Source organism: Triturus cristatus, chromosome 3_2, assembly GCF_964204655.1.
Source record: "Triturus cristatus chromosome 3_2, aTriCri1.1, whole genome shotgun sequence".
Lineage (NCBI taxonomy): Eukaryota > Metazoa > Chordata > Amphibia > Caudata > Salamandridae > Triturus > Triturus cristatus.
In genome coordinates this window covers 662,312,479-662,327,908 of record NC_140584.1, presented here as the reverse complement: position 1 = coordinate 662,327,908, position 15,430 = coordinate 662,312,479, and the positions used below count along the sequence as shown (strand labels likewise).

Below are 15,430 nucleotides of genomic sequence, written 5' to 3'. Positions count from 1 at the left end.
ACAGGTCCTTTGTATATAGCTCAGGTCCTCTCTAGAGGGACCCAGTGCTCCTTGGAATTCTGCCAGGATGTCAGTTCTTCTTCAGGCACAAGGCCTTCCTCCTGCTGGTTGGGCTCCTTCTCCATCTATGGACCTTTGGAGGCTGAGGAGTCAGTCTTCCTGCTCCTCTTCTTGGCTTTAGGGCTAGGTATTCGTGCTGGAGTTCTGGGAGGGAAATACTGCTGTTGGGACACTGATGGATTTGCTGAAATCTTTAACTGTTTTTTATTAAAAAACGTGTCATGTGAAACTTTTTTAACTGTTTTAAAACGTGTCGAGTTCTGCACATTGCATTCTGAATTTGCTGACTTCCGCATCACGAAGGGTGTTTAGCGCTGATTGGGCTACTTTGGGCCAATCAGACGCCAGACGGGAGGAGCCTGTTGTTGCCCAGCATCTATATTAAGTACATCGGATGCGGACGCAAGCTCCCTAGGTACTCGTGCTGGAGTTCTGGGAGGGAAATAGTGCTGTTGGGACACTGATAGATGTGCTGAAATCTTTTAACTGTTTTTATAAAAAACGTGTCAAGTGAATCCTTTTTAACTGTTTTAAAACGTGTTGAGTTCTGCACATTGCATTCTGAATTTGCTGACTTCCGCATCACGTAGGATGTTTAGCGCTGATTGGACTACCTTGGGCCAATCAGACGCCAGACAGGAGGAGCCTGTTGTTGCCCACCATCTATTTTAAGCACACCGGATGCGGACGCAAGCTCCCTAGGTACTCGTGCTGGAGTTCTGGGAGGGAAATAGTGCTGTTGGGACACTGATAGATTTGCTGAAATCTTTCAACTGTTTTTATAAAAAACGTGTTGAGTGAAACCTTTTTAACTGTTTTAAAACATGTCGAGTTCTCCACATTCCATTCTGAATTTGCTGACTTCCGCATCACGGAGGGTGTTTGGCGCTAATTGGGCTACCATGGGCCAATCAGACGCCAGACTTGAGGAGCCTGTTGTTTGCCCACCGTCTATTTTAAGCACACCGGATGCAGATGTGAAGCGGACATGCGCAGCAGGCACACCGCTGGCGTGCCGAAGGCAAGCCTGTCTGCGCCCGTCCATGCCAGGACGCTGCCAGATGCCAGACACGCTGCCTGACTTACACAAGATACACTTCACTATTCACACTCGGAGCTCTTGTCTTTTAATATTAAATGTTCCAACTGCACTAAACATACCTGGTCTCCACTGGCTGGAACCTTCAAGTGTAAACAGTGTCCTTTTCAAAGTAAGTGAGATGGGAGTGGCATTTCTCCCCCTGACTCCACCTAGTTCAGGTTTCTTAGCCTGAACTGTCGGTCCTTGGCTAAACATCACGCTGAGATCTTTGATTTATTAATAGAGGAGTCTCCTGATGCTTTATTATTGACTGAGACTTGGCTGACACAGGATTCCGTTGCAGAATCATGGTTGGCACTTCCTCAAGGTTACTATATGAATCAACTTAATAGAACAGGCAATAGAGGTGGTGGCATTGCATTAATCCATAAGGAGCTTTACTCATGCAGCTTGAAGAATGAGGACATTCCTGAGTGCGAAAGTGCACTCTTTAAAATTACCCTAAACCACAATTTCACGGTCTCTGGATTGCTCATTTATCATTCACCAGGGCCTTCTAAAGTCTTTAGAGAAGAATTAGCGAACAAGGTCACTATATTTGCCATTAAAGCAGCAAATGTTACCATTTTAGGAGATCTTAATTTACATTCAGAAGATAACTGCAAGACAGGCATTGCTAACTTTTTAGCTGACCTAGAGGTCTGCCAGTTGACCCAATGTGTCTCTAATAGTACACATGTAGCAGGTCACTTGCTGGACCCTATATTTTCGAACCTAGGCTCCATAACAGCTGCGTCCCCGATTCCCATGGCATGGACAGATCACTTTCTTGTCCCTTTCTCTATTCATTGGCAAGGCAAGTCAGCTCAGAATTGTTCATTGTTGGTATTAAAACGACCTTGGCATAAATTAGATGTCAACAAATTCTCTGATTTATTGTTAAACCATAAACCTCAGGTACCATCCAATATAGAATCAGCTAACACGCTTTTTTAGGATTGGCTGACCCAAGCTCTGGACAGCTGTATCCCTGCTAAACTTAGCTCGAAAAATAAAAGAGGACAATCCAACCCCTGGTTTAATGAATCTTTGAGTAAAGCGAAAAAAACCTGGAAACAATTGGAGCGGGACTGGAGGTGCTCTTACGATACAGAAGCCAAAAATAATTACCGCAAATCAATGAAGACATATCATAAACTGGTCCTGAGAGCCAGAGCAGACTACATCACAAATAAAATCTTGGAGCGCAACAATCCCCCTAAAACGATTTTCTCCCTTCTTAAGGTCATGAAATGTTTAACCCCAAAAAGGCTGATTCACCTGTCACCACAAACAATCAGTGTGATGAATTGGCTGGATATTTTGTGCACAAGGTGAAGAAAATCTACAAAAGCTTCCCTTTGATCCTTGTTAATCCTGACCTGGGGGAAAGGCACGAGGATAGTGGAGTTATCATGGAAAACAATACATTTTGTTCCTTTCCTCAACTATCCCTCACTGAGACTGAGTCTCTTTGCCTGAAAATTAAATCAGGCTCGTCAGTTGACTCTCTGAGACCAGCCCAGTTTCGTCAATTTCATAACATCATTTGACCAGTAGCCAGGGAATTGATTAATCTGTCTCTGTCCTCAGCGTCCTTAGCGTCAGCCTGGAAGCATGCAAAAGTAATTCCTCTGTTAAAGAGACCATCTTTAGAACCATCTGAACCGGGTAACTACCACCCCATCTCTCAGCTTCCTTTTCCTGGCTAAAGCCACAGAATCTCATGTAAATACTATTCTTACAGAGTTTGAAGAGCAAAATGAAATTCTGGATGCCTCGCAAAACGGCTTCAGATCCCGCCACAGCACCGAATGTGCTCCGATGACGGTGATCGAGGAAATCCGTAGTAGCCTAGATGAGGGAAATTCCACGGCCTTAATTCTTCTTGATTTGAGTGCCACTTTTGACACTGTATCCCATGACATATTACTACGCAGGCTACAGGAGATAGGGATTGGGGGTCTGGCCTTAGTCTGGTTTTGATCTTTCTTGGTGGGTGGAACCTACCAGGTTACTGTGCCACCTTTCCACTCCCAGGAGTATGCTATCAAACATGGTGTGCCACAGGGTTCGATACTGAGCCCCATGCTCTTTAATATCTATGTACAACCCCTGGCAGTAGCAGCAAGAAGCAGAGGGTTGTCATTGGTATACTATGCCGATGACACCCAACTAGTCATTGCTTTTTCTAAGAAATGCAATAGTAACCTCGTCAAATTTAAGGAGGATATGCTGATTATTGCTGACTGGGTGACAGCCAACTGCTTGCAGTTAAACGCAAGCAAGTCAGAAATACTTTTTCTTGGCAGAGATAGCGACATGTGGTCAGAGCAATGGTGGCCAGACCAAAGGAGGCTGTGAAGAACCTGGATTTTTGGATTAATCGAAGTCTCTCCTTTGACACTCAATCCAAGTCAGTTGCAGGGACTTGTTTCGGGCTTCTGAGAGAGTTAAAAACTTTGCTTAGTTTTTTTGACTCAAAAATCCGTCAGGCCATCCTACAGGCTATGATTCTATCCAGGCTAGATTATGACAATTCTTTATATTTAGGTGCAAGCAAATCTTGTATTCAACGCCTTCAAAGAATACAAAATGCGGCAGCTGGGACTCTGTTGGCACTCCCGAAATCATGTTCAGTGTCTAAGCTTTTACCTAAGCTACACTGGCTACCAGTAGATAGAAGAATCCAGTTCAAGACACTCTGTGTCGCTCATAAAATCTTGACCTAACAAGCACCTCCAGTTCTAGCAAATATGCTAGTGCCGTATGTTCCGAGTCGACTCCTGCGTTCAACTGACCAAGGGCTGGCGTGTATCCCCCGAGTTCAAAGAGCCAGAGCTGGTGGTCGTTCCTTTAAGGTTTTGGCAGCCAAGCTCTGGAACTCTCTCCCTTCTTCCATTAGAGGGCTCCAGAACCACCTGCCGTTCTGTAAAGCCATAAAGACCTGGCTCTTTCCGGCATAACTCCCATTCCTCTTCTGGAGCGTCTCTAGTCACTTACACCTGGGTAGTGCAGGGACGCCCCGTCGCTGGGGCAGCTATACGCTGTACAAATACGCAAAATAGATAAAATAAAATAATCCATAGTTTCAGGCTACAGGATCCTTTGACTTTCTCTCAGGGCCTTCTCTACTCTGGGAGTAACACCCTATCTACTTCTGCCCAAGCAGAAGTTCCCAAGTCATTGCCCAGTAGACAATCCACCAGGATGGCAGGGGACACGGCTTCCTTCTTTGGGACAGTAATTCCTCCTGTTGCGTGACTGATACTTTCACAAGTAAAACTGTGCATTTGTTGGACAACATAAATGTTGGAATTGTGCAAGACTGATTCTGAACACCCCTCAGCATATGTTGGCTTATAGTCCTGCTAGCTCACAGTGCACCACTTGTACCCCTAACCTTAGAGGGTAACAAATGTTTATGCAACCTCAGAACATGACAACCCTGACTCCACAAGGAAATTGTGGAAACAGATCTAGAACGCTTTCGCTCAGTTACTTATGCATGCCCAAAGAGATACACAAGAAATACGCAGTAAAAGTTTCAATATTTATTGAAGCATTGTGATTCTTGAGTAAAATACTTGCGATACAATAATCAATAGAAGGAAACAGAATTATGTGATTATCATTACGAGAATGGTGAAGAAGATGAACAGCTCAAGCATTTTGCTAATTACAGAGAATATACGCTTGCAGCCGTCTTGGTGGAGAGCTGGGCAGCATCCCTCACATAAGGTAAAAAGTAATCAGCTGTGCTACAATTCCAGCATGGGCCTACCTCTCAGTGCCAGCAAAATGCTCCTCTTTCTAAACAAAAGGCCCATGTTGTGTATATATAATACCATCACCCATGTTACCATGCCGAAGCCCCAGTCAGGCCGCTATTGTTAATTCTATTTTGATAGCTCTGTTGCCGAGTGGCCAACACAAATAACATCTTGCGTGATAAACGTAGTCCTTGTACCAAATGTTCAAGGTGGTTTGATATAGTGCCTACGAAGTGGTGGTGTAAGCAAAACTGAGTTTGAGGAATATTATCCTGTATGTGCAAAAAATTAATGTGTGTCAAATATCATTGTGTCTAAGCAGAGGTGGCAACTTAAGAATGTAAGCAAGTAAAATGGCGTTTCTTAACCGGGCCTAGTGCAGCCACATGACACTCCCCAGTCAAAGTCAACCACAGCCATAGGGTGTGACTATGTGACATTGTCAGCAATGACAATCTTGAACACCTCCTCAGGTAGGAGCTGGTCTGGGGAAACCAGTTTAGCCATGACCATGGTTAAACTGGCACCTGTATCCCTCAGGGCCCTCACCTCCACCCCACTGTTTTTGGCCACTGCTTGTACTTCTCCATAATTGGAGACCAGTGGTCCAAAGGTTCAGTGTTCTCCCCACCCAGGAACACTAAGGTGGCCTCTGTGTACCCTTGGCATCTCTAGTAGCAACTTACCATCCAATCATTACAATAGCCAACGCTTTGGACTGGTCAATGGTGGGTGCATTTTTGATGCACACTGTCTCCCCCATTTTGTGTCCTGGCTGGTTACAGTCAAAGCACACCCCTGCCTTTAAGGGGTCAAACTTCTTTTACTGGTATCCCTACCCCTTTGAATGGGATGTGCTTTAGGACTATCCCCCTCCCCTGGGCTACATTTGGGTATACTTTGCAGCTATCCTTCTTTCTATCCTTTCCTCCCTCTTTCCCCTGAGAGGGGGCTTGACCACTTCTTTTTGGTCGCTGGCCAGGGACTTTTTGTGGATCTGGTTCTTACCCACTCATCAGCTGTCTTGCCCAGTTCCCTGGGGGTCAGACATCTTAGAGTCCACCAGATGCTAATGCCGCTTCTATGAATGACAATTCGTTAAAATGTGCTCCTTAACCAACAGATTATAAAGCCCCTAAAACATGTCCACCTTGTTGCCTTTAATCCATGCATCCTTCCAGTGCCTTAACTGAGGTGTCAATAAAATTCACCCATGTTTGTGTAGTGCCTTTCTGGACGGATCTAAGCTTCTGCCTATACTCTTCAGGAGTTAACCCAAAAAGCTTATCAAGGACTGCCTTCATGTGCGTGTAAGACTCAGCTTCCTACTCTTCCTCTTGTGTGAGTAGCTTTTCTCTAACAACCCATGGCACTAACTTACATAGAAGTGTTCCCCATAGTTGTGTACCCACCTTCTTCATCTTGAGAGCTCTCTCATATGAGGCCAGCCAATTGTCAATGTCATCCCCTGGACCTTAACTAGGGACATCCCCTTTGGGCAACCTTACACCAGGGGCACCCTCATCAGCACTTACTTTTCTGCTACCACCATCTTCTCTGGGCTCCAAGCCCAACCTGTCCCTCCTTTCCTTTAGGATCAATCTTTCCTCGGCCAGAGCTGTGGTCCTCTCCTCCAAGTCCAGCGCTAGCAGGCTCTCCTGTATGGACCGCAGGCTGTGTTTAGATCAAGCCAGACGGTGGGCCCCGGGGACCTTCCTAAGCTTTCCAGGGGGAATTAGGCTCCTACCTGCCCCACTGGCTAAACTCAAAAGTCTATTATTGTCCTCCACTGCCTTGGGATAATTCCTCCCCTAAGCAGGGAGGTGCCCTGTGAGCCTCCTTCTAAGCTCCCAGGACTTTAATCAAAGCAGGTTCCTTGGCTTTAGCTTCTATGATAATTCCTCTCTGCACAAAATTCCAGCTGGTCATCTCTCTTGTAGGAGGACAAATTTGCCAAATTGAGCTCCAGGTTTCCTTGTCAAAAATGTGGTCCCTGGGATGTGTTCAAAAACCTGTGGAGAACCTTTCCCCCTTATTTGAACTTTGATGGAACTTTGCCAAACTTCTTCAAACTCCTTGGGAACGTTTCTGCAATTCTTTGGAAACAGTACACTGGATTTCAGAAATGTGCACAGAAAATACTTTTTGGCAGCAAGATCTTCATTTCTAGGTGTCTGCCTGTGTGAATTCCCAGGGGTCTTAACTTCAACAACGGTATGGTACTGCAAATCACAAGTTATGTATCCCACCTATGTGAGGAAATGGGGCGTATTATTTGATGTGGTTGTGCAACCTCACTGTATAATACACTTACCAACCTCTTAATGGCCAGTAGGGTTCATCTGTCAGACCTTCAGCTCAACCCTGGATAGAAGAACTAGTGTAAAGTGTTTAGATAGCACCAAAACAACTGAAGACGAAATCGACACAACACTCACAAAATCCAACACCAATTTAAAAAAAGTAGCCTGTATTTTAATAGGAATTTAGATACTAGTATGAAAAAGATCCATTTGAGGGTTCCAGATATATGAATTTTAAAAGTAATAATAAATCAAAGCATTTTCACCCAACTGCAAACAAGCCTTGGCAAATTCAACATATTAGACAAGTCGTAACTTTTTAAAGGAAAACTAGAGTGTCAATGCGGTCAGGTAGAAGCACTTGGGACGACCAACTCCAGCAGGGAGCTAGCTAGGAGGACCAGCAGGATTCTTAGATACAGTTACCTCCACAGGAGAAGCAGTTCCAGGCACTTAATTTGTATTGCAGTTTCATTACGATGAAGTGGAACTTGTGCAAAGAATGAAGGATGCTGAAGATGCTCTATGGATGCTGTGGATGCAACGCAGTCAACGGGGGTCTTCCTGCAGGCACGATGTCAGGAGGGGGCGGATGACGAGTGCGAACATATCCAGCCAGATGAGCATACTTTTGGAGACGGAGGCAGAGGTAACCAAGGGGTTAAACCTTTCGCCGTCACATCTTCCCTGCAGAACGTCATGGACCCGACCCTCGGCGGGAACAAACCAGCATCCAAGGTGACCGGGAAAAGGAACATCTCACAAGAGCAGGGGAAGCGCGAGGAGGAACCCGTAAGTGGTGGAAGGGACGTGGACGCGGAGACAAGAGTACGGGAAGCTGATCCCAGTTGAGAGAAGACAGTGGATGGCTGGAGGAAGGGAAAAGAAGGAGAGGACACCGCTGATGGGGAAGACGACACAGAAGTCTGCAGTGACGACTGGTGGAGTCCCCCAGAAGACGCCTGCTTGTAGCCGCAGTTCTGGAGAAGTGCAGCCCCGGCGGTAAGTGAACTAGCCAGTACTGGGGCGGACATAAGGGGTTCATGTCTCAAGGCCATAGAAGCTTTGGGAGGGAGGCCGGCATAAGGAGGAACAGGATGGGGGAGGAGGCAATAATAGAAATAACAGGTTTTGCTCTCCGATCCCGCAAGTTAAGTTTGGTATGATCGAACACGGCCAATTAGAAGTAGGTCAAAGCGAAGCACGAATAGTGATCCTGAAGATAGTAAAAGGCTGTCTGGGGAAAATTGCGACTCCTAGTCTTTAAAGGGTACTTTGTGAGGATACAATAAAAAACGAGTACTGAGGAGAATCATCCTCGGTTTTTTTTTCGCTGTTATCTCTGTGTTTTTCTTCTTTTCCCCTACCCCTTTACAAATTGCTATTGCCTCAGACACTCCTAAACCCTGCCCTCACTTCAAGCACTAAACCTACAAAAGTTACACATGTTGGTGACATGTATAACAATAAAAACAGTGTAACCACAAGGCCCAGAGGAGATCTGGGGGGTGAGGGAACCAGAGGCACAGGGTGCTAGGAGCCAGCAGCCTCCAACATATAATGTTCAGCACAAAAAGGGCCACTCCCAGTAAGGTGTCCCAGGTGCTACAGTTTATCAATTTGCGATGCAGGCATCTCACAAAAAGTGAAGGACTGGTCTCACACACCACCTGGTGTCATGCTTCATCATTGACCAGTCCTCGCCCTCCAAAACCTTGGTTTGGTAGAGGGCGGGCATACACCAGATGACAGGGATGCACTTCTATACTAAGTGGGGGCCCTCACAGACAAAAAGTGAGTTTAAAAAGCCATTATAGATGTCAAATTAATTTTAATGTTGCTGGCATCTATATGGTGATTAAAACAGGGTGATCGGTGTGTTGGGGATTCTATTGTCCCCACACCGATATCAATGTGGTCTGTTTTGACCACATTGACATCAGTGGGGGGAAAATCACTCGTGGACCCATTGCCAGAAAAAAGATCTGTAGACAGCCAGAGGTGGACTCCAGTCGCCCATCCAGGTAAGACCCTGACGTAAGACATGCAAATGTTTAAGGAGCTCTGACACAGCAACGTCTGATGGAGAAATAAAAGCTACCTAACCACCTTAGCAGAGTGTAAGACTGCAAAACTAAAGCCTCGCAATAAACCAATTACCAAGCAACAAATATACAAAATTACGTCATAAAAAAAAAAAGAAAAATACACACCTCTCTCCATCTCAAACGCCCTTGTCCAGCACTGCTTGGCTACCACAAGGTCCGATCTGTTGTTACACCTTCATGACACCCTACTATTACTGACCTCTGAGCTGATCAGGAGTGAGCGAAAGCGGCACAGAGAATAAGAGAAATGTATCAAAACCATGACAGGAAAGGCCTTGCTTTAGATCCCGTTGTGTGCAGAATTGTCCATAGTTGGCTACCCACCTTCTTTGGAGGAAGCAAAACATTTTAACAAACCAGCAATGCGATCCTTCTCTCTCACCTTTTTCTACCAGTAAAAACATCTTTCTTATATGTATCTCTACATTTATATTTTGTTGACATGATAGAAAGATGTAACAATAACAGGTACCTTATAGTAAATGTTTGTCCATTTCTACGCTAGATTGAGGCAGGACCCTGTGTCAGGAGTGGCCGTGCAGGTAAGAACATGGATTAGTCCATCAGTCTATCACCCCCAAAGTAATGGAATAGTGGAGCGCCTGAATTGTCTCCTCAATAATAAAATAAGCAAACTATGCGCCACTCAGCAAAATAAATGGTTGTATTGCCTACCATTGGTCTTGTACACCCTTCAGAAATCAGCCAGGAAGTGATCACCATTCAGCACCACATCAAATTGTGACAAGACATCCCATGCCCACCCCTTTAAAGATATCAAGGCAAAAGACAGATGGCCATAAGACAGCTGCAGTTTTAGGAGATGAGTAATTTGGCCGAGTTAATGAAATCTGTTAAGTTCTTCTATAAACAGGTATTGCGAAAGGAGAAGACTATCCGTGGCCCAGCAGACCAGTTCAATATCTGTCGGCCGGCAAGTTTACATGCAAAACTTCACCCACAGATGGAAGGATCCTCAATGCGACGGTCCCCTCTCGGTGACAATGATTACTCCCACTGCAGTGAAGGTGAATGTTCTGAATGGATTCACAGGAGCGATGTGCGACTGGATCCTGCTTTGCCTCAGACATATCCACAAAGAAGGAAAATGAGGGGGAAAGCAAGACACAAAAGTAACACTGTCTCCCTTCAAAGCTCAAGTGGAGTATTTTGTCAACTCTACTAGCGGACAGTTATGTATTGTTGTTTTGTTTTTTCTTTTTATGCCTACTTATACCAGCAGCTATATAAAAATGTTATTTTACTTCATGTATTTGGTTATTCAACAGTATTAAGCGCTTGCAGAGAGCAGTACCTGAGCAAGAAAACATATCTCCTAGCATTCATGCTGGCTTATTAGATAATATATGGTACCAACATATGACAGAGATAAGTATGCAGACTGCAGACACTTCCCGTTTTGTTTTTATTTGATGCCACACGCAACAGACTCAGATAGGTTACACTCATCTTAGGAGGTACCACCAAATATTACCATGTGTCTTTTCCTTTGCAGGATAAGAGCTCAGATGCAACCACTGTGTTATACAGGGAACATTCTTAGCTAACACTATGCAGTATGAGGAAGAGTTAGCAGACGTAATTAATGTTCTACCAGACCACAAAGAGTTACTAGTGAAGATAGATGCAATGGCCAAGACAGGGATTGTGAGGTGCAAAGGTGAAACGTGGGAGAGCTAGGATATTGTAGCAGGGATTTTAGGGGTATTCCGACCTTTGCTTTTCTGCCAGAATTACTCTGCAATACCTAGGTCCCACGATTGTCAGGAAAAGCCATATCTTTGAGTAAATAGGTCTGCATAGGTTCACGATCATTGGAACCATGGCACTACATTTGAGTGCAGGGCCCTATCTCTATGGACAGGGAATCAGACAGACAATAATGTTCGACTGAAGTATCAGACAGTGTGGGATGAGACTATGTGGAAACCATTTTTATAATTATTTTCTAACCTAAATGGGCGGCCTTCTTTTTGATGCCAAATTTCTACTGAAAAGACCTGTAGAACGTTGACACGAAAGAAAGAAATGTTTCTGCAGTTGCTGAAAGTAAGCTGCTTTCGTAAGGCAAGGCTTGCTCAAAAACCACATTCAGACAGTACATGATGCCAGCTTAGCAACAGGCGCTTGGGCACACCATATTTGGAAGTTGCACAGTCTACGTGTCCTTCATTGAAACTGATGTTGCAGATAATTTCTTTTGAAATTTCTGTTACTGGTACATTTTATAAGCTTGGAAAGCCCCAAAATGTCACAAGCAGAGAACACGTGGGTAGTAACAGCCTCACCTCCTCAGACCATGCAGGTATCACGCAGGGTTGGCCTCTTTTGATTGGCCTAGTGTTTTATACTTGTGTAACTTGCTGAGGCTACTGATGGGGCAGAAGCAACCCCTTTGCTTAATAGCTTAAGAAATGTCTTAATCGTGTACTTCTACTGAACATATATAACATGAATAATGATGTTGTCCTTTGTGGTTTGCACCAATAAAAGACTTTGGAAGACTTCTCCTTGTTGAACATTCAGCGGCTCTACTGTCTGTTCCTGTGCTACAAGTACTAGTGTTTGTATCTTGTCTTATAATAATTTTCTCTTTTATCATATGTTTCGATAGACTGGTATTTCTTAAATAGGCTTCTACATTTGGTGAGTGTAGGAAAGTTGAATCTGCTTTCATGATTACCCCCACTTTTTGCTGGTGTCGTGTTTTTCTGACTAGTCTGACTGGGATCCGGCTAATCAGGACCCCAGTCTCTGTGCTTCCTCACTAAATTGGACCATGGTGAGTACTTAGGTACCCCCCCAGATTGGCTACCGGGGTACCCTTGTAAGTCCGTAGTGTACGGTACTAAGGTACCCAGTGCATAGGTACACCAGGGGGCATGTATTATGCCACCCATGAGAGACCACTCAAATTGTGACTACAGGCCTACCATTCCAGCCTGTGTAACCTGGTGCTAACACCAATTATGACAGATATATTTGTTTTCATATATATGAGGTCACTACACTTAAAACCTATAAGTCACCCCTAAGGCAGGCCTTTCACTCCTGAAGGCAGGGTGCTTGGTTATAAGTGTAAGGGTGCCCCTGCATGAGCAGGAAACCCCTACAATTCTCGGAGACCATTCACCAAGTGTTGTAAGTGCATCAGCCATTACAATACAAAGAGTGGCCATGCGTCATTTCTCGAAGGCTTACTCTAAACTGCCTGTAAAGAACCCTGGCATGTTTGGTATCAAACATGTTGGTTGGAATCATACCAACACCGTAAACGGTGTTGGAGGTATGAATCCATGCAATGTGGATCTCCACCGGGAAGCCCTCCATGCTCCTGGTACTACTCTTCCAGAGTCTGACAGCAAGCTATGGTTGCTGCCAACCACAGACACGATTTTCCCCTCCTGCTGCTGAGCCAAGCTCAAGCAAGGGAAGGTAGGACAATAGGTTTCCTGTCAAAAGGAGGTGTGACCATCTCCCAGACAGGACTTGGTGTATTGGGCAAGGAGGGGGGCGCTTGCCAGCGCCACTAGACTGTTTTGAAGGGCACATTTGGTGCCCTCATTGCTTACTCCAGTTGGAACCAGTTCAGGGAGCAGTTGACACCCACTCTGGCATGAAACTTGGCAAAGGACATGGGAATATCCTCCCCACTGTCCGCCACCCTCCTCTGGGAGGGACCACTGAATCGTCCCAACCCTTTTCTTAGGGTACTTAAGGGCTTACCTGTCGGTGGGTCTTTAGATTTGTCGTGGGACAAGATTCAGATCTGAAACCACTTCATCTTTAACCGTCTGAGCACTTTGGACTTCGTATGACTTTGCTTTGGGAACCGAGGCTGCATCTGGAAGACTACTGCTACCCCTGGTCTTGTCGTCCTGCCAGTCTTCTGCATCATCTGTGTCTGTGCTCCATACAGGTTCTTCTCCAGGCCTGTGGGTATCCAGGACATCCAAAGGAATCTCCCTTGGAGTGAAGGAGTCACTCCCCTGCATCTGCAGGCACCACAATGAAGTCACTCCCCTGCATCTGCAGGCACCACAATGAAGCTGACTGGTCTGCTGTTCCTGAGCTCCCACGGACCCAGAAAAGGTTCAGCAACACAGGTGGTGGTTCTGCAACTCCCTCGAGGCCTGCACTGTCTTCACAGCAAGTCTGAAGCCAGTATCCCTTGTCGGAACCATTGGAGCAGTCCCCCTGTGCACTGAGTCAACTTGCCATTGCCAAGGCTTGTTGACTCTCTGTACCAGAGATCTTCAAGCTCCAAGAAGCTCTAGCCTCCAGCATCTCTTTTTTCTAGTAGCTTTGTCCTCACCACATTCTCTGCACCGTGGACCTGCATCACTGGTGAGGTGCTCAAGGTCCTCTTGCGACTCCTGTGCCTCCGGCATGTGGATCCTCTTGACCGTCTTCTTTGGCTTTAGTGCACTCCCCTTTTTGCTTGGGGCCTACTCTGACTTACCTGATTTTGGCAAGTTATTTGGACCTTGCTGGTCCAGACACTGCACCTTTCTCATCTGTCACGTTTGTTGCCGCTGCCAAGGCTTGTTGGTGCCTCCGCCGGACACCGACCCCCTGGCTCTTGACATCCGACATGGGACAGTTTGTTAATGGCTCCTGGTCTGCCCAGCTAAAGCGCCAAGGTCACCGGCAACTCTCCTGCATCTTCCGACATCGGTGGGCATTCGTCTTCCGTGCCTCCTGGTCACTCATGAGTGGCATAGACTCTGTCCCCTCTGCTTGCAGGTACTTCTCTTACCAAATCTACTCTTGGGTTCCACCGGACTCTTTCATCACCTTCTTTGCCAGCGGCATCTTCACTTAAGACCTCCATTGTGGTCTACGGCGGATTCCGACGTCACTTCGAACCTATGCACCCGGCTTCCCTTGTGTAGGTATCCTGGTTCCCGGGGTATCCACGGGTGGGGTAACCCTCCAACCTCCCATCTTCCACAGGGTTTCTTCAGGGTCTTTTGGGAAGGGTCCTTCTTATTGAAAACTGCAACCTCACCTTCTCCATTGACTTGTATTGAGCATGCAGTTGTGTTTCCACAATGCAAACGGTGTCTTTGGGGTTCCGGGATAATTACCTTCGGTGGTTCCTTGGGTCCTTGGCTCTCCTAAGTCTTCTGGGTCTAGTCTCAACTTAGGTCATGGTTCGCATTCCACTCTATTAGTACATGGTTTGATCTCCCCCCTGGAGGCCACTGTTTATTTGTGCTACTTACGTGTTCTATTACTGAAGTATTGTGTGTATTGTGATTATATCTCCGGGGAGGAGATATTGCAAGGTTTTAGTGAGTGTTTATAATAAATACATATTTTATATAACTACACTGTGTGGTTTATTTCATTTAACCTACACTATATGATTAGTACTGGTAAAACAAGCTGCTTTACACTCCTTCTGGACTAAGCCTGAAGGCTGCTCTCCACAGCTACCACTAAGACCACTATAAAACCATAAAGGTTTTCTGGATTAGTGCAGAATGCTTCACTTAAATAAGTGTGCACCACATATCAAGCCAGCCTCCTACATTGGTGTGCAGCGGTTGGGATTCAAGCCTGCATTGTTTTACCAGCTAATCTAGGTGTGGATTAATTAAAAAAACGTCACTAGCATTAATCACATATAATATTTTTATAGACAAGTAAGTTCTACTGAGTTTTTAGATTGGTTGTTGGGGGTCTTGCTCAACCATTCCTCCAATCATAGGAAGTTTCGTTTTCACTAGGAAAGGTAGGGTCACCACCACACTACACCTAGACACCAGGTCTTTACTTGTGGACACCCGATGGGTCCCAGCCCTCTAGGTACAGTGGTCTTAAGTTTCAGGAACTAAGGACCCTGTGCAGTCTTAGAAAGATAAAGACAGGTAACAACCTCACCACAACATAGCTCTTAGAGATACTTAGCCAAGATGACCTCTAGAATCCTGACAGGTCAAAGGAACAGGACAGTGTGGGTGGCAATGCTTCAGAAGAGAGGTCAGGAGGGGTTCCCCCTAGTGATCTTAATTCTGAGTATGGCCAGGAAGGGTCTGGGAACTCCACACTGGTAAACTCTGATCCCCCAGGGAATGG

The 15,430-nt window shown here is 45.6% G+C and overlaps 1 long non-coding RNA gene across 1 annotated transcript in view; it reads left to right on the top strand.

Moving 5' to 3' along the window:
* The window catches only part of LOC146857910 (uncharacterized), a 65,646-nt gene extending 53,858 nt beyond the window's left edge, over positions 1–11,788 (top strand). Inside the window, exon 3 of the long non-coding RNA XR_014979967.1 lies at positions 10,200–11,788. This is a non-coding gene — a long non-coding RNA (uncharacterized LOC146857910). The remainder of the gene's footprint in view (positions 1–10,199) is intronic.
* Positions 11,789–15,430: the final 3,642 nt, after the last annotated feature.